Source organism: Coregonus lavaretus (assembly GCF_964263955.1).
Source record: "Coregonus lavaretus genome assembly, chromosome: 21".
NCBI classification, from domain to species: Eukaryota; Metazoa; Chordata; class Actinopteri; order Salmoniformes; family Salmonidae; genus Coregonus; species Coregonus lavaretus.
In genome coordinates, this window is record NC_140008.1 from 44,179,764 (window position 1) to 44,206,678 (window position 26,915).

At 42.3% G+C, this 26,915-nt stretch overlaps 1 pseudogene across 1 annotated transcript in view; it reads right to left on the reverse strand.

Annotated features, from left to right (window-relative positions):
* Positions 1 to 3,256: 3,256 nt before the first annotated feature.
* LOC311149167 overlaps positions 3,257 to 26,915 on the reverse strand; it is a 62,325-nt pseudogene continuing 38,666 nt past the window's right edge. The window contains exon 3 of the transcript in view: positions 3,257 to 3,762. The product of the transcript in view is annotated as an uncharacterized misc_RNA (transcript). The remainder of the gene's footprint in view (positions 3,763 to 26,915) is intronic.

Here is a 26,915-nt window from a genome sequence, read left to right on the forward strand (position 1 = left end):
TTGTTGCCATCTGCCCCATCCAGCGTGCCAGTGGCCATCGAAGGTGAGCATTTGCCCACTGAAGTTGGTTATGACGCCGAACTGCGATCAGGTGAGGACGACGAGCTCGCCGATGAGCTTCCCTGAGAAGATTGATGACAATTTGTGAAAACCCACTGTTTCATCAGCTGTCCAGGTGTCTGGTCTCAGACGATCCCGCAGGTGAAGAAGCCAGATGTGGAGGTCCTGGGCTGGTGTGGTTACACCTGGTCTGTGTTTGTGAGGCCGTTTGGACATACTGCCAAATTCTCTAAAACGACGTTGGAGGCAGCTTATAGTAGAGAAAATAACAGTCAATTATCTGGCAACAGCTCCGGTGCACATTCCTGCAGTCAGCATGCCAATTTTATGCTCCCTCAAAACTTGAGACATCTGTGGCATTGTGTTGTGTGACAAAACATTTTAGATTGGCATTTTATTATCCTCAGAACAAGGGATGTAAAGAAATTTGTGCACAACATTTGAGAGAAATAAGCTTTTTGTGCAGATGGAACATTTCTGGGATCTTATATTTCAGTTCATGAAACATGGGGCCAACACTTTACATGTTGCCTTTATATTTTTGATCAGTGTAGTTTAGGCGTAGTTTGGACGTGCCAGCTGGGCGGGCAACTGCAGTCAGAAAATACACTCATCTTATTTTAGTATTTAAATGTGCTTCTGGATAAATCAATAAATTTTCTGACAATTTGCATTTGGTGTCATGATGTTTCTTGTGACCTATTTTAACAATAAATGCATTAATTTAGCAATGTATTATTTATTATGTAATATTTATAACATTGAAATATCAACGGTCATGGCCATTCTAGTAGTTATGGCGCTCTGAGTGTTAGCACCTTGCTAGCATTCAGTGTCCAGAGTTCGGTGGCTAGCTAGTTCTCATTTTCATCTTCTGACAGGGGAGGCAGCTAATGTACAGTATTGATGACGTCAGGCCCTGATGTCCCTTTTGCCCATGTGAACCAGGTATGGAGATTCAGTATGAAATGTGTGTGTGAGTTTTTGTCGATTCATCAATTAGTTCTGTGTCAGATTCACTAGGAGGCTGGACACATGACATTGTTAACAATGCCTTTTACTGATAGAAATCTGTTCATTGCATCCGCCATGGCGTCTCATAATATCACTGTATGTCCCAGTTTTTAAATAATCAGGTCATATTTTAGGGCATTTTTCACGCTGCCAGCTCCTATTAGCTCTATTGAGCACCGTGGCACCAACTCGCCTTCCAAACATTCTATTCCCAGCCCATTGTTCTGCGTCACAATGCCAGCTTCGCTGTTGTTAGTAATGAGATTACCTGCATAAACCTTGTGGGTTTACCTCCGGTGACTTGATATTAACAAGGTTATGGCTACTTGGTGCACAATATCACTGTTCACCTGGTTACACGTTGGGGTGACCCACAGTGATAGAGATGGCCCATCAAAAGAGAAAAGAAATTCTGGTCATGGTTAACAATAATCTTTTCAGAAAAAGGTGTTAAACCTAATCAAAACGTGTGTCCCTGTCTTCTTCTTCCAGATGTGGCCAATTTAAACCGGCAGATTATATTTTGGGGATGATTTTGTTGTTTCAAAATGGCTGCTGGGTCATTTGATATACGTCGACATCTGTTCGTTCGTAGGCATCGAATATGCTGGGGAGATTCACTGAGTTGCAAGCCAAATGGACACAGTTGCTACCTCAGATTATGAGCAATGTTCCCTCTAAACTGAGCCCAGCCAGTGTAGTTAAAGAGGTCTGTAGTACCCGCAGATGGACACGGCGAAGAGCAAGAGAGCTATAAATCCATACTGTTTTTTGCCTGAAAAAACCTAACCCTACACCCTAACCTTAGGTCTATCCCTTAAAAAAGTTAAGTATAACCTATTTTAGCCCTAACCCTAACCCTGAACAGACAGTAACCCTAGCCATAACCCTAATTCTAGGCTAGGGTAGCCTACAACACTTTTAGAAACTATTTTAGTAATAATATTATGTTTGTTAATACCATTATAGTACAAAAAATAATTGTCATTGTTCTTTTAATATTAATCAAAACCTATGTAAGTATTTGCTGGTTTTAAAATAATGTATTATTATTTTTGAAATGTTGTTTGAACTGGGTGTGACCTAGTAACCTCTATGTGAAAGTCCAGCAATTGGCATGGGGTAGGTGGGGCAGGTTTGAGACTGATCTCTGGAATTAACAAGAAAAAAAAACTTCATTTCTCAGCTGCCTCGCCAATTCTTTACGGTCTGCTGTGAATTAATAACTTTTCAATGTTCACAGGTCCACTCCTCTGATGGCAGGCAGGCAGGCATTGCAGGCAGCAAGCAGCTCAGCAGAAGCAGAAGCAAAGGCCTTTTTGAGAGACACCATATTTATTAAAAAAATCCATGTCTGTGTGTTTATATGTTAAAGCTAGAATATTTAGTTGCTACATCCATAAATGAATTATGAATACCAATTGATCCCATTGATTCTTGAAGAATATAGCTTGTACCCCATAAGAACCCAACATACAAACTTGTTTTACAGTGAGGGAAAAAAGTATTTGATCCCCTGCTGAGTTTGCCCACTGACAAAAACATGATCAGTCTATAATTTTAATGGTAGGTTTATTTGAAGAGTGAGAGACAGAATAACAACAACAAAAAAATCCAGAAAAACGCATGTCAAAATTTTTATAAATTGATTTGCATTTTAATGAGGGAAATAAGTATTTAACCCCTCTGCAAAACATGACTTAGTACTTGGTGGCAAAACCCTTGTTGGCAATCACAGAAGTCAGTTTCTTGTAGTTGGCCACCAGGTTTGCACACATCTCATTTTTTTAAACATTTTTTAGTCATTTAGCAGACGCTCTTATCCAGAGCAACTTACAGTTAGTGAGTGCATACATTTTCATACTGGCCCCCCGTGGGAAACGAACCCACAACCCTGGCGTTGGAAGCACCATGCTCTACCAACTGAGCTACAGAGGACTATGTTGTGATCACACCTGCATAAAGTAGCCCAAACTGGCCCGATTCCAAACCAAACCAACCCCTACGCCCTTGTTGACAATCAGCCTATCTAAACCTTTCCGATCCGGGAGGTGTAGTCAACAAACAAGGACTTAGTACTCCAATGAATTCTAAGGGACCAGTTTAAATCTGAAATAAGGCCCACAACCTGACTGTGGAAGATTCAAATGTCACAAGAAAAAGAACAGTAAGACCTGTCCATATACAGAACCGGTTCAGTTCAGAAGGCCTTTTTCTCCAGCCGGTCCAGTATGGCCTGGATCCTCTGCACAGCTTCCTTTCGGGCCTGCCTTACCACTTCCTGTCCCTGAGTCTCCACTGAGTCCAGCACCAGCAGCTCCTTGGTCAGCAGTTCCTCTAGGTACCTCTAACTCTTGTCCGATTTTTTACCCACAAACTTGTCCACATCCTCATGGAGCAAAAGCACCCGGGCAATGAACTGCTGTACTTTGGCCAGGCTAGGGTTGTCGATCAGGGACTGAGGCCCGATCGGTCTCTGGGGCTGGAGCTGGGACTGGGGGTGGAGGCTCACCCTGGGAAGGCTTTGGCTCCTGCGCCCCCCCATCGCCCTGGTTTATTGTACATCTGGGGAGGTGAGCTGAAGTCAACAGGCTTGCCATTAGTGGGGTTAGGGGAGTGGGCCGGTCTGGGTTTGGGTCCCACCTGTGGGGCACGCTGGTGCTGGTGGGGTCCTGGGTAGTGCTGGTCCTGAGGAGGTATAGGAGGTATATATATTTGTTCCACTCCTCTTTGCAGATCTTCTCCAAATCATTAAGGTTTCGAGGCTGACATTTGGCAACTCGAACCTTCAGCTCCCTCCACAGATGTTCTATGGGATTAAGGTCTGGAGACTGGCTAGGCCACTCCAGGACCTTAATGTGCTTCTTCTTGAGCCACTCCTTTGTTGCCTTCGGCCGTGTGTTTTGGGTCATTGTCATGCTGGAATACCCATCCACAACCCATTTTCAATGCCCTGGCTGAAGGAAGGAGGTTCTCACCCAAGATTTGACGGTACATGGCCCCATCCATCGTCCCTTTGATACGGTGAAGTTGTCCTGTCCCCTTAGCAGAAAAACACCCCCAAAGCATAATGTTTTCACCTCCATGTTTGATGGTGGGGATGGTGTTCTTGGGGTCATAGGCAGAATTCCTCCTCCTCCAAGCACGGCGTGTTGATGCCAAAGAGCTTGATTTTGGTCTCATCTGACCACAACACTTTCACCCAGTTCTCCTCTGAATAATTCAGATGTTCATTGGCAAACTTCAGATGGCCCTGTATATGTGCTTTCTTGAGCAGGGGGACCTTGCGGGTGCTGCAGGATTTCTGTCCTTCACGGCGTAGTGTGTTACCAATTGTTTTCTTGGTGACTATGGTCCCAGCTGCCTTGAGATCATTGACAAGATCCTCCCGTGTAGTTCTGGGCTCATTACTCACCGTTCTCATTATCATTGCAGCTCCACGAGGTGAGATCTTGCATGGAGCCCCAGGCCGAGGGAGATTGACAGTTATTTTGTGTTTCTCCCAGTTGCAAATAATCGCACCAACTGTTGTCACCTTCTCACCAAGCTGCTTGGCGATGGTCTTGTAGCCCATTCCAGCCTTGTGTAGGTCTACAATCTTGTCCCTGACATCCTTGGAGAGCTCATTGGTCTTGGCCATGGTGGAGAGTTTGGAATCTGATTGATTGATTGCTTCTGTGGACAGGTGTCCTTTATACAGGTAACAAGCTGAGATTAGGAATAATACCTACCCTGGTTGTTTAAGTGATAATGCCTGAGAAGCCGGTGTTTGGAGGATATATTGGCAAACCATGCCAATATATCCTCCAAACATCGCCTTCGAGGGCATTATCACTTTTATACAACGGGTTACCAACATATTCAAATAATGATTGACATATTTTCATTAAAAACTTTGTTTTGATGAATTTATTAATACTATTTCATCCTTCCACAAGATATAGTCCTGACACAAATCTACGGTTGCTACCCAAGCCGGCTGGTCGTTCGTTCTATCGGTTCGGTTGCCAGAGACGCGACCCAGTCATTCAGTCGTTTTGTTCTGTATCTATGGATGCGACCCAGTCGTTCATTCTAAATGTTACATTGCCATTCTGGCTGGCAACGTTCTTATCCCTTGCTTGCTAGCTAGCCAACTACAGCTAATTTATAGTAAATTCAAACAGTGCAGCCAGAATAACAACCGTAGCTGCATTTGCATTTGTTTAAGCTGTTTTCTAGTGATATTGATTTGGACACAACCATAACAATGAGCTAATGAGGCGCGATTTCGCCTGTCCTAGAAAATGTGGTCTCTCTTCAGGACCCTGTTGTTCAGAGGAGCTAGCCAACCACACAGCTAACACAATCACTTCAAACTGAAGCTGGAAAGACCGCAAACTAGCTGCACTTCGTTTCGTTTGACCTTTTTTAAATTTACATTTCTTTGTATATATCCATAAAAATTATGCCAGCTGATTCATGATTTCGACTGGCTGAGAAACGCTGCCTGCCTGTCGGTCTCGTCCCGACTCCTTCATTGCTATAGGACAGCTGGAGATCGAATTTGACTATTGAAACAATGTTGCAAATGTCGGAGAGACAGACAGCAAGGTCTATACAAATCTCTGCTGTTGATAAACTAAATGTTAGTCTAAAAGAAATGTGAGATAATGTCTAGATGCTTCTGATAGCGGAGATCAACTTTATAAATTGCTTGGTTGGGCTGATGAGACAGTGGATTGCGCAGTCAGATGGAACAGAGTAAATAGGCATTTTGACGTCATAGATTTAGCCGGTGATAACTTGTGAAATAGACACGGGCTGGAATGCAGTTTTAACCAATCAGCATTAAGGATTAGACCGACCCGTTGTATAAAGTTGGATAACTAGTGTCAATTACATGGTCTGTTTGTTTTGTTTGTTTATCATATCCTCATTACGTCTCTGTTTAAGGATAAATAGCAAGCGGCGGAATTGTGTCTGGCATTTTAGAGTGCAACCAACATGCCATTTGTAATCACAGCTTATACCACTCACTGAGGGACCAGTCAATAGTGTCTAATGGACACGGGATCTGTGACCTGCTCTGAGTCGGCCGACTGTGAAGAGAAAGGGAGAAGATAGTTCAGTTTACTCACTTTGTTAAACAGCAGATTATTTTATTCTCTGTCTGATTCTTATTGTTTCAAGACCTCATGATGTAAAACACAAGTAGTTTGTTGTGTGTAGGATATGAATGAAAATAGACAGCATTTTCAGAGAGAAAGAGTAAAAAATATTGTTTGCATGTTAGAGAGAGAGAATGAGAGAGAGAGCGCATTCAGTGCATTTTTGTAGCATGCATTGAAACGTGTGGACTTTCTCGTGGCTTTGTTTTGCGAAATAACTATGAATTAATGGACTTGTTTTCAAATAATTGTCAACATTTAACACAATATTAAGGTGTGGGACGTTCCGCAGCTAGCACTATTGTGGTCCTCTGTAGCTCAGCTGGTAGAGCACGGCGCTTGTAATGCCAAGGTAGTGGGTTAGATCCCCGGGACCACCCATACACAAAAAAAAAAAATGTGGGCACGCATGACTGTAAGTCGCTATGGGTAAAAGCATCTGCTAAATGGCATATTATTATTATTATAACCTGTCTGTCCAGAATTCACCGGTGGGAACATGGCGGCTCTCAACACTAGACAACAGAAAGAGTTGGCCGCTACTATCTAAGAGATTGTTTGTGAGGAAATTACCTCTGCCCTCAACTTCCAATTAAAACCAGTAAATTATCTCTTGCACTGCTCACTGCTAAAGTGGATACCTACTCAACTAAAGTAGACATTAGGAGACAACGGCCAATGTGACAGATGTGCAACTCCATGACCTGGAAACAGCGTAAACTAAGCTAGAAGGGGAAATCAATCTACTAAAAAATTAAACAAAATCACTCGAAAATCATTCCTGTAAATTCAATGTGTGGGTCACAGGACTTGAAACTGGTGTGAAAGCAGGCAACACAACTTCCTTCATGAGCAATCTTTTCTATGTACTTTTTGTGCAGAAGAAGCTGGGTCCCATTCTGCCGATAAACATTGCGCATTTTGCACAAGTTGTCTACTTTGATGAGTTTGTTAACAACTAAGACAAAAAGTTAGACATATTAAATATTTTCAGAGAACAAAAATATCTTATTCTGATAAAAAGTTACAGCTGTTTTAGTAATCACAATAACATTTTCTGTAACTTTTTATAAACAACATACATTTTTACCACTTCCCCAAGAAGTTAGACAGAACGTTAGAATATTACAACTGCACAACTACTGACCACACAACTAATGACCACAACAAGACAACTACAAACCACAACTAAAGACCAGAACCACAAAACTACTGACCACAACTAATGATCACATCTACTTACCACAACCACTGACAGCAATTAATTACCACAACCACTCAACATCTGACCACACAACTACTGACCACAACTACTTACCACAATCACTGACCACAACCTCACAACTACTGACCACAACCACACAACTACTGACCACAACCACACAAATATCGACCACACAACTACTGAACTGCAACACTACTGACCGCAACCACACAACTAATAAGTAACATCATCAACAACATTCTCAAATTGTTTATAAACAACTGCCGTTTTGACCACTCCCCCAACAAGTCAGACAAATACTTAGAGCGTATGAAATCTTTGTCTACTTCACTACTTTTCAAATCAAAAATCCAAACAGAAATATATTCTACTAATAAGAAGTTACAGCTGTTTGTCTGACTGACAAAAAGTAGCTAGCTAACGTCAGCTAACAGCTCTCTGTCTCATCATTAAGCAGCCCAAACAGAGCCGTTGCTATGGATACTCAGAGACGCAGAGGAGCATGTGGCAGCAGAGGGACAACTTATGACGAGGGTGAAGAGTGACTAAAATTACAGACCACAACCATACAACAACTGACCACAACCACATAACTACTGACCACAACTACTGACCACAACAACACAACTACTGACCACTCAACTAATAACCACAACAAGACAACTACAAACCACAACTAAAGACCACCATCACACAACTACTGACCACAACTGATGACCACAACTACTGACCACAACCACTGATCACAATTAATATTGACCACACAACTACTGACCACTCAACTAATAACCACAACAAGACAACTACAAACCACAACTAAAGACCACCATCACACAACCACACAACCACACAACTACTGACCACAACCACATAACTACTGACCACAACTACTGATCAAAACTACTGACCACAACTCCTGACCACAACTATTAACCACAACCACACAAGTACACATTCACACAACTACTGACCACAACCACACAAATATTGACCACACAACTACTGAACCACACAACTACTGACCACAACAACACAACTACTGACCACCACAACTGACCACAATTACTGATCACAAACACACAACTACTGACCACAACCACAACCACACAACTACTGATGATAACTACTGACCACAACTACTAGCAACACAACTACTGACAACAACTACTGAGTAACCTACTGACCACAACCACACAACTAGTGACCACAACTACTGACCTCAACCACACAACCACTGACCACAACTACTAACGATACAAACTACTGACCATAACTACACAACTTCTGACCAAAACTACTGACCATTAGTGACTAGGGATGGGCATTTGAAAAAAATGTCACTTTTAAAACATCCTCCACTACAACACAAATATGTTTAAAGAGCTTTCACAAGCCCCACAACTGTACTTGTAAAGGTACCATCTAGTTATTATTATTAGGCACTCTACTCTTACACCGTTTGAGCTAGAAACTTCCTTCAAAATTTTAATCGGGTAGACCGGTCCAGATTGAAAATCTTGTATACAACGTTTTGATATCTTCTATGCTTTTTAAAGTTATACATGTTTTTGTCCTTTTTGTTCATCTTCATTCACTTTCATGAGATTTCCTCATTATTTTAAAGCTCTCCATTGTGACATCATCACTTCAAACATTCACTGTAACCAATTTATTTTTGCACACAAATAAGCTACTTTGACCACTTTGCGAACAACTTAGACAAAAAGTTAGAGCGCATGACATCTTCCTCTACTTCTCTTCTATTCAAATCTGAAATAATAACATAATTATCTGGTACTGATCAAACGTTACAGCTGTTTAAGTAACCACATCAACAACATTCTCAAGCTGTTTATAAACAACTGACAGTTTGACCACTTCCCCAACAAGTTAGACGAAAAGTTAGAGGGTATACCATCTTCGTCTACTTCTATGCTATTAAAATCTGTTTGCGGAACCAAAATAATGTATATTATACCATTCTAACGATATAGCTGTTTTAGTAACTGCATGAACACATTTACAATTACTGATCACAACCACACAACTACTGACCACACAACTACTGACCACAACTACTGACCACAACCACACAACTACTGACCACAACTACTGACCACAACCTCACAACTACTTACCACAACTACTGACCACAACCACACAACTATTGTCCACAACTACTGAGTACAATAACACAACTACAGACCATAACTCCTGACCACAACTACTGAACACAACTCCTGACTACAACTACTGACCACAACCACAAAACTACTGACCACAACTGAGCCCTTGTGACAAAATACAGTATATGTGCCATTTTTGAAAACATCAAACAACATTACTAGATATCCTATCTATTAAATGAATTGGTTTCTCGAGGCTTTCATGCACTAATGAGCCAGTATTTTAGATGTAAAAATAGGCTCATGTGGAAAAAACATTTATGTACACAACTAAGAATGGACGGACAAACACTTTCGTTTTCTGCTGCCAATGAAAACCGGCAAAATGTCGGAAGGAAAATAATAACCAAACTAAAGAAATGGAAGAACAGGCAATGAAAGACATCGAGAAAAAACTGGGAAAACTTGTCCAACAGAGGTGCGTGGAAGTACCGTATATCAACGAACCCAGTGTGCTAGCTAGCTAACGTAGCTAGCTACCGACATTATGTTGTTCTGTGTTGGCTCGCTTGTGTAACTAGAGCGAAACATATCAGCTAATAGGCTATATATTAAGAAAGTGGTTGCTGGATTAGTCAGGAGAAACTTATAATTTACATCTATCTATCCACCTGATGATTCATGGCTATCGATAACGTTACACTGTTTCCTGCATTAGGGAAGAGTGTGTGCAAATACGTGCAGAAGGGATTGTGGAAAGTTGACGGAGGAGCACAAGTTGCAGCTTTTCAGCGGATTCTACACAGTCCCATACAAGAAGCAGCAAGCTTTGATTCTCTCAGGCTTAGAGCAGGTGAGCTCCAAATAAGATCCAAAACGACTGAATAGAGATATTATTGTACACTCATTGAAGGTTGAATCAGATGATACACTAGTAGAAGTTGTAGTCCTGCTGTACTGGTCTAAAGCGGGAGTGTGTTACCATTAATCATGTAATGTAAACTAGACAAAAATAGTCAAGCAGATTGTCTATCATCATTGTTACGGTTAGTAATGGGTTACTGGACCTGTATAGATGTTTCATTGTTTTAGCTTATTTTTCTATCTTATTATAATATGATTTATGCTTGGCTGGTTAGGGACATATAGAGCTACTTCATACATTCAGTAAGATGGTTGTAGAGAATTATACAGGCATCAGTTTATTTTTGTACCTTAATGAGATATTAGTGCCTGACTAGTACATGAACCTAGGTCTTTGTGACTGTCAAAAATGGGATGGCGCCCTGATGAGAACATCATCAAAACTGTCAAGTCTCCTGGTGTGTTGATTGACAGACACAGGGACTGAGGTCCTGGCCAGGCAGTAATGATACAATGTTGCAAACCTGGAGAATGTGTATGTGTGCGTGTGTGTGTGTGTGTGTGTGTGTATGTGTGTGTGTGTGTGTGTGTGTGTGTGTGTGTGTGTGTGTGTGTGTGTGTGTGTGTGTGTGTGTGTGTGTGTGTGTGTGTGTGTGTGAATGTGTATGTGTGTGTATATGTGTATGTGTGTTTATCTGTGTAGTCTCAGCCCATGAATGAGCAGGGGGATAATAATAATAATAATAATAATAATAATAATAATAATAATAATAATAGGGGGATACAGTGGGGAGAGTCGGAGGGATCAAACATCTCACTGACTGCGAGTGTACAATCCTTCCTGCAAGAAGACATTCATGAAGACAAACAGCCGTCTACAGGTATGATTAGGCTATCTATGTATTATGTCTACATTTCTTACTTAAATCAGAATATGCTGATCAGAACACTCTCTGATCCCAATAAGTGCATCCACACATAATACTTAAATGTGAAGTCTGTCCTGTCACACTCCTTTCTGTTTGTTTTGAGCTGGACTCATTGATTTCAGAAGTGGGAACACGTATGTGTATTGGGTACAGTGGGGGAAAAAATTATTTAGTCAGCCACCAATTGTGCAAGTTCTCCCACTTAAAAAGATGAGAGACGCCTGTAATTTTCAGCATATGTAAACGATAACTATGACGGACAAAATGAGATTTTTTTTCTCCAGAAAATCACATTGTAGGATTTTTAATGAATTTATTTGCAAATTATGGTGGAAAATATGTATTTGGTCAATAACAAAAGTTTCTCAATACTTTGTTATATACCCTTTGTTGGCAACGACACAGGTCAAACGTTTTCTGTAAGTCTTCACAAGGTTTTCACACACTGTTGCTGGTATTTTGGCCCATTCCTCCATGCAGATCTCCTCTAGAGCAGTGATGTTTTGGGGCTGTCGCTGGGCAACACAGACTTTCAACTCCCTCCAAAGATTTTCTATGGGGTTGAGATCTGGAGACTGGCTAGGCCACTCCAGGACCTTGAAATGCTTCTTACGAAGCCACTCCTTCATTGCCCGGGCGGTGTGTTTGGGATCATTGTCATGCTGAAAGACCCATCCACGTTTCATCTTCAATGCCCTTGCTGATGGAAGGAGGTTTTCACTCAAAATCTCACGATACATGGCCCCATTCATTCTTTCCTTTACACGGATCAGTCGTCCTGGTCCCTTTGCAGAAAAACAGCCCCAAAGCATGATGTTTCCACCCCCATGCTTCACAGTAGGTATGGTGTTCTTTGGATGCAACTCAGCATTCTTTGTCCTCCAAACACGACGAGTTGAGTTTTTACTAAAAAGTTATATTTTGGTTTCATCTGACCATATGACATTCTCCAAATCCTCTTCTGGATCATCCAAATGCACTCTAGCAAACTTCAGACGGGCCTGGACATGTACTGGCTTAAGCAGGGGGACACGTCTGGCACTGCAGGATTTGAGTCCCTGGCGGCGTAGTGTGTTACTGATGGTAGGCTTTGTTACTTTGGTCCCAGCTCTCTGCAGGTCATTCACTAGGTCCCCCCGTGTGGTTCTGGGATTTTTGCTCACCGTTCTTGTGATCATTTTGACCACACGGGGTGAGATCTTGCGTGGAGCCCCAGATCGAGGGAGATTATCAGTGGTCTTGTATGTCTTCCATTTCCTAATAATTGCTCCCACAGTTGATTTCTTCAAACCAAGCTGCTTACCTATTGCAGATTCAGTCTTCCCAGCCTGGTGCAGGTCTACAATTTTGTTTCTGGTGTCCTTTGACAGAGGAGCCTCTTTAAGAAGAAGTTACAGGTCTGTGAGAGCCAGAAATCTTGCTTGTTTGTAGGTGACCAAATACTTATTTTCCACCATAATTTGCAAATAAATTCATTAAAAATCCTACAATGTGATTTTCTGAAAAAAAAATTGTTGACGTGTACCTATGATGAAAATTACAGGCCTCTCTCATCTTTTTCAGTGGGAGAACTTGCACAATTGGTGGCTGACTAAGTACTTTTTTTCCCCACTGTATGTACTTTATATTATTTGTATTGCCTGGCAGGTTGACATTCCTTTTATAAGAGGACAGCCAGTGTGAGCCTCTCTCTGCCACCTCTTGCATCCTAGGCAGGTAAACCACAGCCCTTGCACCCAACTTTCTGTAGTCTTCAGTCGACCATCTAGCCACTGACTCAGCGAACAAGCATTGTCAGATACAGATGAGAAGCAGATGTGATTGACGACCACATGCCCTTCACAAGGAGCAACACCAGACACACTGGGAGCTCAACTGGATCTGTCAAGTCCTCGGCATTGGTGAGTCTGTGTAAACTTTGTGTGTAGTGGAGGGCGGAGGTACCAGCTGTTACAGAAGTACCAGCTATAAGAGACTTGGGTGGTGGAGTTATTGACCTGTGTGTGTGTGTGTGTGTGTGTGTGTGTGTGTGTGTGTGTGTGTGTGTGTGTGTGTGTGTGTGTGTGTGTGAGAGAGAGAGAGAGAGAGAGAGAGAGAGAGAGAGAGAGAGAGAGAGAGAGAGAGAGAGAGAGAGAGAGAGAGAGAGAGAGAGAGAGAGAGAAAGAGAGAGACGTAATTACCGTACGACAGACCACATATTCATCCTGCACACCCTAATTGACAAACAAACAAACAAAAACAAAGGCAAAATCTTCTCATGCTTTGTTTATTTCAAAAAAAGCTTTTGACTCAGTTTGGAATGAGGGTCTGCTTTACAAATTGATGGAAAGTGGTGTGGGGGAAAAACATGCGACATTATAAAATCCATGTACATAAACAACCAGTGCAGAGCTTGCTCAGGAATGGTAGCAGGCAGGTGTGAGTGCATCTGCACGCACAGGGAGGTGAAGACTTTTGGAGGATGGCCTGGTGTCAAGAAGGGCAGCAAAGAAGCCACAAACATCAGGGACAGACTGATATTCTGCAAAAGGTACAGGGATTGGACTGCTGAGGACTGGGGTAAAGTCATTTTCACTGATGAATCCCCTTTCCGATTGTTTGGGGCATCCGGAAAACACCTTGTCCGGAGAAGACAAGGTGAGCACTACCATCAGTCCTGTGTCATGCCAACAGTAAAGCATCCTGAGACCATTCATGTGTGGGGTTGCTTCTCAGCCAAGGGAGTGGGCTCACTCACAATTTTGCCTAAGAACACAGCCATGAATAAAGAATGGTACCAACACATCCTCCAAGAGCAACTTCTCCCAACCATACAAGAACAGTTTGGTGACGACCAATGCCTTTTCCAGCATGATGGAGCACCTTGCCATAAGGCAAAAGTGATAACTAAGTGGCTCGGGGAACAAAACATCAACATTTTGGGTCCATGGCCAGGAAACTCCCCAGACCTTAATCCCATTGAAAACTTGTGGTCGATCCTCAAGAGGCGGGTGGACAAACAAAAACCGACAAATTCTGACAAACTCCAAACATTGATTATGCCAGAATGGGCTGCCATCAGTCAGGATGTGGCCCAGAAGTTAATTGACAGCATGCCAGGGGGATTGGAGAGGTCTTGAAAAAGAAGAGTCAACACTGCAAATATTGACTCTTTGCATAAACTTAATGTAATTGTCAATAAAAGCCTTTGACACTTATGGAATGCTTGTAATTATACTTCAGTATACCATAGTAACATCTGACAAAAATATCTCATAACACTGAAGCGGCTAACTTTGTGAAGACCAATACTTGTCATTCTCAAAACTTTTGACCACAACTCTACATGTTAAGAGTCGATAACTTTCACTAAAGACACGAGTTAGGAAGGACAATCCCATCTCATACAACCGTTGGTACATCTGAAGTATCTATCTAATGAACACTCCATTCGAAGACAAGCCGAGTCTCACCGAAGTGGAACCAGGACACTCAAACCCTTTTTGAGAAAGTGGTTCAACAGAGAGTCGACGATCAAGGACAGCTACACGTAAAATTATACATTGCATTTCTTATGCGAATGAGCGGTGTTTAGGGTGCTAAGTATTATGATTACTTTGAGCGTAGTTTCCAAATGTAATAATGATAGTTTGAATTGCTGTCTCTCCCTTTCACTCTCTGACCCCTCCTTCGTCTAACCAAGCAGTCATGCTATTGTTAGTCCAGTCCACTAGGGACCTGTTTTCATTGTATTCAATTAGTAATCAATAACCTATACCATGTGTGTGTGTGTTTGTATTCTGTTTTATTATTGAATTAGTTAGTAAATAAATAATTAAGCCAATTTGTATATTGCTGATTCATCAATAAGGTTAGGGTTCTTGCAAGTTCAAGGATTATGCAACGTTCAGAATGAGACTGATAAGAGGTAATTATTTAATAAGCGACTGTTATCGATATATAACATATATCTTCGAAGAGTTTAATTCGGGAGAGGAAAACTCGTTAAACAACATATTCTGTGGTGCCCCAAATTCCTAATGTGTTAACTGTTACATGATTAATTTAATCGAGTGACAATTAAACATAGTTAGTTGATTCGATAAATAACAGTCATCACATTAATGTAAGTCACGTCACGACAGCACGTGAAACTGAGCTGCACTTCCTAACCACCTGCAAAATGTATGGCCATATTAGAGACACACACAGTGGGGAGAACAAGTATTTGATACACTGTCGATTTTGCAGGTTTTCCTACATACAAAGCATGTAGAGGTCTGTAATTTTTATCATAGGTACACTTCAACTGTGAGAGACAGAATCTAAAAGAAAAATCCAGAAAATCACTTTGTATGATCTTTAAGTAATTAATTTGCATTTTATTGCATGACATAAGTATTTGATACATCAGAAAAGCAGAACTTAATATTTGGTACAGAAACCTTTGTTTGCAGATACAGAGTTCATACGTTTCCTGTAGGTCTTGACCAGGTTTGCACACACTGCAGCAGGGATTTTGGCCCACTCCTCCATACAGACCTTCTCCAGATCTTTCAGGTTTTGGGGCTGTCGCTGGGCAATACGGACTTTCAGCTCCCTCCAAAGATTTTCTATTGGGTTCAGGTCTGGAGACTGGCTAGGCCACTCCAGAACCGTGAGATGCTTCTTACGGAGCCACTCCTTAGTTGCCCTGGCTGCATGTTCAAAGCTCTTACTGAGGGAAGGAGGTTGTTGGCCAAGATCTCGCGATACATGGCCCCCATCCAGCTCCTCTGGATCATCCAGATGATCATTGGCAAACTTCAGACGGTTCTGGACATGCGCTGGCTTGAGCAGGGGGACCTTGCGTGCGCTGCAGGATTTTAATCCATGACGGCGTAGTGTGTTACTAATGGTTTTCTTTGAGACTGTGGTCCCAGCTCTCTTCAGGTCATTGACCAGGTCCTGCCGTGTAGTTCTGGGCTGATCCCTCATCTTCCTCATGATCATTGATGCCCCACGAGGTGAGATCTTGCATGGAGCCCCAGACCGAGGTTGATTGACCGTCATCTTGAACTTCTTCCATTTTCTAATAATTGCGCCAACAATTGTTGCCTTCTCACCAAGCTGCTTGCCTATTGTCCTGTAGCCCATCCCAGACTTGTGCAGGTGTACACTTTTATCCCTGATGTCCTTACACAGCTCTCTGGTCTTGGCCATTGTGGAGAGGTTGGAGTCTGTTTGATTGAGTGTGTGAACAGGTGTATTTTATACAGGTAACGAGTTCAAACAGGTGTAGTTAATACAGGTAATAAGTGGAGAACAGGAGGGCTTCTTAAAGAAAAACCAACAGGTCTGTGAGAGCCGGAATTCTTACTGGTTGGTAGGTGATCAAATACTTATGTCATGCAATAAAATGCAAATGAATGACTTATAAATCATACAATGTGATTTTCTGGATTTTTGTTTAAGATCCCGTCTCTCACAGTTGAAGTGTACCTATGATAAAAATTACAGACCTCTACATGCTTTATAAGTAGGAAAACCTGCAAAATCAGCAGTGTATCAAATATTTTTGAAAATGTTTCTTTACATTCCAATTTTGTTATTACAAAATCTAGTTTGATCAATATGATAATTTATCTGTATGTATTTCTTACTTTTGTTTTTCTTTTGAGTGGCAGCGCATGGGTACATGTTATATAAACTTAATATATGGGGTTTGCTTCATTTTCACAGTAACTCCTCTCCGTCATATATGCGCCACCTTAATTCCTTCCGCTGGCCTAATGTGTTTTTAATGCAGCCTGTGACTTATGTTGCTGTCAGTCGCTGGACCACATAGGGATGCCATGATGCTAGTGGGCGGCAGTTGGAGACTGGAAAAGGTGGCAAAGATTAATCGGGTGGCGGGGGCATCTCGCACTTGATCAAATACATATTGACTAAGAGCACTGAGAGGGCAAAACCTTGCTGAGTTAAAACAGGGATGTTTAACTTGTCTCTGCTCTCGATTAATGAGGCCCATTGTTCGGAGGTCGGTTTGATGTAACAATACGGATTGACCCCAGGCAACAATTGATGTCATCAATAGACAGCAGGCAGGCAAATTGCTCATCGCCTCGCAGTCCAAACTTTATAAATTTCTGGAGTATATCTCCCTGGACACGTATTGTACAGTCAATTCACTGCGATGCATCATAAAATTTGTGTCATATTCTGATCAACAGACACTTTATTTAAATCCTTAGGTAGTTGCCTTTGTGGCCTCTGTGGTGACAATATATGGCTTTGTCCCCCAAAGCGTCCCCAGGGAATAACACAGGACTATGGTACCATTAGAGTGGCTAGTCCAAAGCAATGTGCCATGGTGAGTAGCTCGGCAGCCATATTGGATACTCCATTTGAAATGCTAGAATGAATACTTGCTTCTCTAAATCACATCACCTCAGAATCCGCACCTTTCTCAGTGTTCAACATGTCATTGAGGTGGTGCGGTGAACCACGCATGTGATGAGTAACCTTGCCTGAGGCCTGAAGACTTGTTTTAGCTCTCAGAGCTGATACCTTTGCCTCAGGGGGTATTGCAGATGAAACTGTATTGCAGATTAAACTGGTTCAAACACAGTAAGTCACATACACATACAGCAATGAAACATTCTATAGAGCTGTCTCATTGCATGGACCATGAAACAACCAAGGAATTCAGAACTACTGTACTGTATGTCCACTACCATTATATGTGTATGGATGTGCTGTTCTCTTGATCAGCCTCCACACCCAGGGGCCATGCTCGGCTATCTTCAGGGACCTCTGTATGTATGCCCCATACACTGCAGCCTAATCGAAAGGTTCAAGGGGGTCCTTCTCTTAAAACCCTCTGATGTTTCTCTCTCTAGCCTGATAATCCCTCCACTCCCTATTCAACACGATAAGAGCAGGATACCACTTGGCTCAGCCAGCGCTGTTGCTGCTACGCTGCTTTAAAAATGCATGTCTTCTTCTGCAGATGTATGCCCCCAGGGGAGTTCCCTCTTTCTCTCTTTCCTTCTCCATGCAGGCCGTGTTTCTCCCCCGGGGGAGGCATGGTTTGACACAGAATAATGACATGCATGACTACTGCCCGCCTGCATGCTATAGCTCAGCCCTGAAGGTGAAGGCAGTTCAGGATGGAAGGAAGTAATTGTGTGTGTGCGTGTGTGTGTGTGCATGTGTGTGTGTGTGTGTTTGCAGGATTTGCAGATGTAAGGCACCTCGCTCTCTCAGGGTGGGGTTTACTGTCAGCTAATTCTGCTGCTCAGCCTTGTGCATAGCAATACATTAATCCAGTCTCTCTCCCTAAAGTGGCTGAAACTCTGGGGCATGAAAAGGTCATCAGTACCTTCCCACTGGGCACCAAATGGTTAAATCAATGTTGTTTCAACATAATTTGTCAATTTGTCAAAATACATTGGATTTGAGAAATCTCCACTTAATAGATTCATTGTTGCTATCAAAGGCATTCCAAAGGGTAGGTTTAACAGAACAAATTAAATGTAACCATACTTTTTCAATTGTATATCATCAATGATGCTATTTAGGCCTATATAGCATTTTGGAAGTAATCAACCACTGTCACACTGGGCGCACACTGGTTGAATCAATGTTGTTTCCACATCGTTTCAATGAAATTGCGTTGAAACAATGTGGAATAGAGGTTGAATTGACGTCTGTGCCCAGTGGAATTGTTTAAATTCAGCCCAGGATTAAACAAAAATTTGACAATAGATATAGGCCTAGGGTTTCAAGCTTTGGTTTATTTCAAATGGAATTTACAAGTTAATAATAAATACAGTTCATTCGGAAAGTATTCAGACCCCTTGACTTTTTCCATACTTTGTTACGTTACAGCCTTATTCTAACATTGATTAAATCATTTTTCCCCTCATCAATCAACATACAATACCCCATAATGACAAAGCAAAAAACAGGTTTTTAGACATTTTTGCAAATGTTTTAAAAATAAAAAACTGAAATATCATATTTACATAAGTACTCAGACCATTTACTCAGTACTTTGTTGAAGCACCTTTGGCAGCGATTACAGCCTAGAGTCTTCTTATTTTGGACACTACAAGCTTGGCACACCTGTATTTGGGGAGTTTCTCCCATTCTTCTCTACATATCCTCTCAAGCTCTGTCAGGTTAGATGGGGAGCTGCACAGCTATTTTCAGGTCTCTCCCGAGATGTTCGATCGAGTTCAAGTCCGGGCTCTGGCTGGGCCACTCAAGGACATTCAGAGACTTTTCCCGAAGCCACTCCTGCTTTGTCTTGGCTGTGTGCTTAGGGTCATTGTCCTGTTGGGAGATTAACCTTCGCCCCAGTCTGAGGACCTGAGCGCTCTGGAGCAGGTTTTCATCAAGGATCTCTCTGTATTTTGCTCCGTTCATCTTTCCTCAATCCTGAGTTGTCTCCCAGTCCCTGCCGCTGATAGAGACTCTTGTATCTCATGGTCTGAGAGTCCTTTAGGTGCCTTTTGGCAAACTCCATGCGGGCTGTCATGTACATTTTACTGAGGAGTGGCTTCCATCTGGCCACTCTACCATAAAGGCCTGATTGGTGGAGTGCTGCAGAGATGGTTGTCCTCTGGAAGGTTCTCCCATCTCTACAGAGGAACTCTAGAGCTCTGTCAGAGTGACCATCGGGTTACCTCCCTGACCAAGGCCCTTCTCCCCCGATTGCTCAGTTTGGCCGGGAGGCCAGCTCTAGGAAGAGTCTTGTTGGTTCCAAAATTCTTCCATTTAAGAATGATGGAGGCCACTGTGTTCTTGGGGACCCTTCATTAGATCTGTGCCTCGAAACAACCCTGTCTCGGAGCTCTACGGACAATTCCTTCAACCTCATGACTAGGTTGTTGCTCTGACATGCACTGTCAACTATGGGACTTATATAGACAGGTGTGTGCCTTTCCAAATCATGTCCGATCAATTGAATTTACCACTGGTGTACTTCAATCAAGTTGTAGAATCATCTCAGGGATGATCAATGGAAACAGGATGCACCTGACCTCAATTTCGAGTATCATAGCAAAGGGTCTGAATACTTATGTAAATTAGGTATTTCTGTTATATTTGCTAAATTTCTACAAACTTGTTTTTGCTCTGTCATTATGGGGTATTGTGTGTAGATTGATGAGGAAAAACATTCATTGAATCAATTTTAGTATAAGGCTATAACGTAACAAAATGTGGAAAAACTGAAGGGGGTCTGAATACTTTCCGAATGCACTGTATGTTGGATTTATGTCTCCAACTCAACCAAAAATCTAAGTTAAAGAATAGGACGAAATCAAATCAAACTGTATTTAAAGTGCATTTAAAGTTTGATTTGTAGTAGTCCCATTCTTTAACTTAGTTGTTTTGATGAAATGGAGATGTGAATGCAACATATAAATTATTAATTTGTAGACAAATTGGAATTAAAGCCAGATTCAGTGGCACAGATGGAACAAGCCAAGCAGAATATACATCTCCTTCAAAGGTTGATATTTGGTTGCATGACAACCAAACAATATTAAATATCACTTTTATACAATACAGTAAATAGCCTTTGAACTTTTCTACAAGTTAACAAATTATATGTTGGATTCACTTCTCCATCTCAACCAAAAATAAAAGTTAAAGAATAGGTTTAAGCCAGTGGCTCTGATGGAACTATCTAAGCAGTAGATACAGTTGATATCGGATGTTTACATACACTGAGGATGGAGTCATTAAAACTCGTTTTTCAACCACTCCACACATTTCTTGTTAACAAACTATAGTTTTGGCAAGTCGGTTAGGACATTTACTTTGTGCATGACACAAGTAATTTTTCCAACAATTGTTTACAGACAGATTATTTCACTTATAGTTCACTGTATCACAATTCCAGTGGGTCAGAAGTTTACATACACTAAGTTGACTGTGCTTTTAAACAGCTTGGAAAATTCCAGAAAATGATGTCATGGTTTAGAAGCTTCTGATAGGCTAATTGACATCATTTGAGTCAATTGGAGGTGTACCTGTGGATGTATTTCAAGGCCTACCTTCAAACTCAGTGCCTCTTTGCTTGACATCATGGGAAAATCTAAAGAAATCAGCCAAGACCTCAGAAAAAAATTGTAGACCTCCACGTCTGAAGGTACCACGTTCATCTGTACAAACAATAGTACGCAAGTATAAACACCATGGGACCAGGCAGCCGTCATACCGCTCAGGAAGGAGACGTATTCTGTCTCCTAGAGATGAACGTACTTTGGTGCGAAAAGTGCAAATCAATCCCAGAACAACAGGAAAGGACCTTGTGAAGATGCTGGAGGAAACAGGTAAAAAAGTATCTATATCCACATTAAAACGAGTCCTATATCGACATAACCTGAAAGGCCACTCAGCAAGGAAGAAGCCACTGCTCCAAAACCGCCATATAAAAGCCAGACTACAGCTTGCAGCTGCACCTGGGGACAAAGATCGTACTTTTTGAGAAATGTCCTCTGGTCTGATGAAACAAAAATAAAACTGTTTGGGGATCTCTTGCAAGCCAAAGAACACCATCCCAACTGTGAAGCACGTTGTGTGGTTGTGGCCACATCATGCTGTGGGGGTGCTTTGCTGCAGGAGGGACTGGTGCACTTCACAAAATAGATGGCATCATGAGGAAGGAAAATTATGTGGATATGTTGAAGCGACATCTCAAGACATCAGTCAGGATGTTAAAACGGTCGCAAATGGGTCTTCCAAATGGACAATGACCCCAAGCATACTTCCAAAGTTGTGGCAAAATGGCTTAAGGACAACAAAGTCAAGGTATTGGAGCGGCCATCACAAAGCCCTGACCTCAATCCTATAGAACGTTTGTGGGGAGAACTGAAAAAGCATGTGCGATTAAGGAGGCCTACAAACCTGACTCACTTACACCAGCTCTGTCAGGTGGAATGGGCCAAAATTCACCCAAATTATTGTGGGAAGCTTGTGGAAGGCTACCCGAAACGTTTGACCCAAGTTAAACAATTTAAAGGCAAAGCTACCAAATACTAATTGAGTGTATGTAAACTTCTGACCCACTGGGAATGTGATGAAAGAAATAAAAGCTGAAATAAATCATTCTCTCTACTATTATTCTGACAATTTACATTCTTAAAATAAGTTAAGGCTATCTTACAAAGTAATTTAACAGTATTTATTCAACCTTAAAATGAGTAACATCATGGCCACATTTGAAAGTTACTGTAACAATAAATATATTATCATATAATCATAAGTGTGCATGTTGAAAATAGTATGCAAAGGTCGCAGGTGTGTGGAAATCTTCACAAATGCTATGATAATCTGCAACGGCATTGATCACTTGTAGAGCAAGTCTTTTGCTACCCTCGTTGGTCTTTAAAAAAAAATGTTTTTATTGAAGCCTAAGAGCTATAAGTATTTACTTTAATTTAATCTCAACTGCAATCCAGGACTTTTGGTTGTGTGATTAGATGAAGCACAGTGATAACACATTAAGTTGTTGTATAAATAAACACAATTCAGACAGTGATTTTCCATTAGAATTTGGTTGTGCTTTTAGATGGTTGAAAGCATAGTGGTAACACATTTGGAATTCAACACACTTTTGGCTGTCTTTTTGAGTGTGTGAAAATAGGTTGTAATCTCCTTGATCAACGTATCAACCAAGTATTAATCAATTCTCCACATTGAAATTACGTGGTGTGCCCAGTGGGTTGGGACTGTAGGACTGTGTACCAAATGGCAAATTGGATTCCGGTTCGTGCTCTCGTTCATATCAGTTCCCACCCATTGTGTTTCTTTGAATGTGGAAGATAAAGGGTGCAAAGGCCCTTTGAATATTCAAATATTTATATACAACGTTGCAATTTGATATTCGCTACATTTAAATTTGAATTTCAGGAATGTTAAATTCCCTCAACAACATCCTCCTTTAAAATCTAAATCCCTTTGGGCTGATTTTAAGGGCCTATAGTCCACCACTACTTAAGCCCATTTCCCTTAGGAACTGTGTCCCTTGTGTGCTCATAATGACTGAGAGCTCACCCCATGATGATGATAGATGGCCTCCTGTAGAGGGTGAGTTAAACCATTGCTTTACACTGAGAGTCCACTGTAATGGTGCTACCTCCCATTAGCTGTTTCACAATGAGGCATTAATCTTTAATTAGGGTTTAAATTAATCATATGTCTGTAATTGCACAGAAAGTTTTATTCAGCAATTCTGTAACGGAAAAAAGTTTATTGTTTTTAGCGCTCTAAAGGCCAAGCATTTCACTGTTTGTGTCTGGCAGGCAGTCAAAAAGACAGGGTGCGAAGGAGGCATACAGGTAGACAGACAGATGGACAGACAGGCAGGCAGACAGGAAAGCGAGCAGGCAGACAGGCAGACAGGCTGGCAGACACGAGTTGGTCAGTGTGTGTTAGTTGGCCCTTGTGCTCCCATCATTAAAGGGCTCATGTTGTTATGTTGTTACACCTCTACATCCTCATCGCTCTGGCTTGACGTGGCACCTAGGGCTAGGCTCGGGACAAATAGCAGCATTATTTATCTCATTAGTGATAAATATAGCTCATCGCAGTGGTACATTTGTGGTTAACAACGCCGATAATGGTTTCTCAACAGTGTTTTGTTTTTTTGTGGCAAGAGATACATTTCTGTGAACAACAAGCTTGCCGTTTTTTTATCTCCAGGCCATTTTGATTTTTTAGATTTTTTTCAAACCATTCCAATCTCTTGGTGAAAACTGCTTTCTTCAGCTCTAGGCTACGGGGCTGTGGCTGGCGTACTAAGAGTCTGACACTCCCTCTGCTGTGGCTGGCGCACTAAGAGTCTGACACTCCCTCCACTGTGGCTGGCGCACTAAGAGTCTGACACTCCCTCCACTGTGGCTGGCGCACTAAGAGTCTGACACTCCCTCTGCTGTGGCTGGCGCACTAAGTGTCTGACACTCCCTCCGCTGTGGCTGGCGCACTAAGAGTCTGACACTCCCTCCGCTGTGGCTGGCGCACTAAGAGTCTGACACTCCCTCCACTGTGGCTGGCGCACTAAGAGTCTGACACTCCCTCCACTGTGGCTGGCGCACTAAGAGTCTGACACTCCCTCCGCTGTGGCTGGCACACTAAGAGTCTGACACTCCCTCCACTGTGGCTGGCGCACTAAGAGTCTGACACTCCCTCCGCTGTGGCTGGCGCACTAAGAGTCTGACACTCCCTCCGCTGTGGCTGGCGCACTAAGAGTCTGACACTCCCTCCGCTGTGGCTGGCGCACTAAGAGTCTGACACTCCCTACACTGTGGCTGGCGCACTAAGAGTCTGACACTCCCTCCGCTGTGGCTGGCGCACTAAGAGTCTGACACTCCCTCCACCGTGGCTGGCGCACTAAGAGTCTGACACTCCCTCCGCCGTGGCTGGCGCACTAAGAGTCTGACACTCCCTCCGCTGTGGCTGGCGCACTAAGTGTCTGACACTCCCTCCGCTGTGGCTGGCGCACTAAGAGTCTGACACTCCCTCCACTGTGGCTGGCGCACTAAGAGTCTGACACTCCCTCTGCTGTGGCTGGCGCACTAAGTGTCTGACACTCCCTCCGCTGTGGCTGGCGCACTAAGAGTCTGACACTCCCTCCGCTGTGGCTGGCGCACTAAGAGTCTGACACTCCCTCCACTGTGGCTGGCGCACTAAGAGTCTGACACTCCCTCCGCTGTGGCTGGCCCACTAAGAGTCTGACACTCCCTCCACTGTGGCTGGCGCACTAAGAGTCTGACACTCCCTCCGCTGTGGCTGGCGCACTAAGAGTCTGACACTCCCTCCGCTGTGGCTGGCGCACTAAGAGTCTGACACTCCCTCCACTCTGGCTGGCGCACTAAGAGTCTGACACTCCCTCCGCTGTGGCTGGCGCACTAAGAGTCTGACACTCCCTCCGCTGTGGCTGCATGTAAGCTGCATAATAACCACACACAGCCTTGATTAGACATAATTTCCCTTTTTTATTTGTAATAAATTAGCTACAAATTCTAAAAACCAGTTTTTGCTTTGTTATTATAGGGTATTGTGAGTAGATTGATGAGGGAAAAAACAATTTAATCCATTTTAGACTCCTCATCTTCTTTCCTTTCTCATTGACCACAGATGGTAAAAGTACTAGATGTAGTTTCACCATGTTCCTTCCATCTGTCAAGTTCAGCACAACAACATGTGTAAATATTCTCCTACATGCTTAATCCTTCATCCCATATCCCTACACTGATCTGACTGGACTGAATAAGGCAGAGCTAGGAGATCATATCAGATCATTCATGAGATGAGGCAAGGTGTTGGCAGGGGCCCTCACATACAGTATGCCAAGTCACTTCCTGACCAGTCCATTCATGGAAAATAAGGAAGTGGGACACACATAGGAGAGGGAGCCCCTTTAACCAGAACATCCATGGCTTGGACATCTGCCAGGCAAGGTTATGGCACATAGTTATCCAAAACCAGCTGAAGTGTATGATGCACTTTAAAAGCAAAGCAGACCTAATTCAATATTTAAATGATTTTTCAGAAGCGCTGCTTCAATTCTCTCTCTCTCTGTCTACAAAAAGGCTAAGGCACTGAAGCAGATAATTGCAGTCCCCCCTCTTCCTCAAGTGCTGACTGCTCAGACAACATTTCTCTCTTCCCCTCTTCCATCTGACGTGAATAAAAAACAACCGTTTTCAGAGACTGGTTGGTTTATATATTCACATACACTACCGGCCCAAAGTTTTAGAACACCTGGTCATTCAAGGGTTTTTCTTTATTTTTACTATTTTCTACATTGTAGAATAATAGTGAAGACATCAAAACTATGAAATAACACATATGGAATCATGTAGTAACCAAAAAAGTGGTTTCATTCTAGATTGTTTATATCTATGTTGGCCAGGGTGGTTCCCAATCAGAGACAGCTGTAGCTCGTCTCTGATTGGGGACCATACTTAGGCAGCCTGTTTTCACTAGTCATTTGTGGGATATTGTTCCGTAAGGTTTGTGTTATGACCTAGGACTTCACGTATCGTTTTGTTGTTTTGGTTCTTGTTGTGTACACCTAATAAAGTATGTACGCCTATCACGCTGCGCCTTGGTCCGCATCTGTCAGCGATCGTGACATCTGCTACAGCCAGCTGGTACAATAAATAGACAAGTGTGTTAGATAAGTGTGTTGGCAGTCCATGTGCGCAGCTTGGATGGAAGCATCACCCTCAGAAGGTGTATTATTCATGTATGCAGAAGATATGCTCTTTCATGGGGTCAACACTTCTGTGTTATGGTCCAACGGTCATGTACATACAGTTGAAGTCGGAAGTTTACATACACTTACGTTGGAGTCATTAAAACTTGTTTTTCAACCACTCCACAAATGTCTTGTTAACAAACTATAGTTTTGGCAAACCGGTTAGGACATCCACTTTGTGCATGACACAAGTAATTTTTCCAACAATTGTTTACAGACATATTATTTCACTTATAATTCACTGTATCACAATTCCAGTGGGTCAAAAGTTTACATACACTAAGTTGACTGTGCCTTTAAACAGCTTGG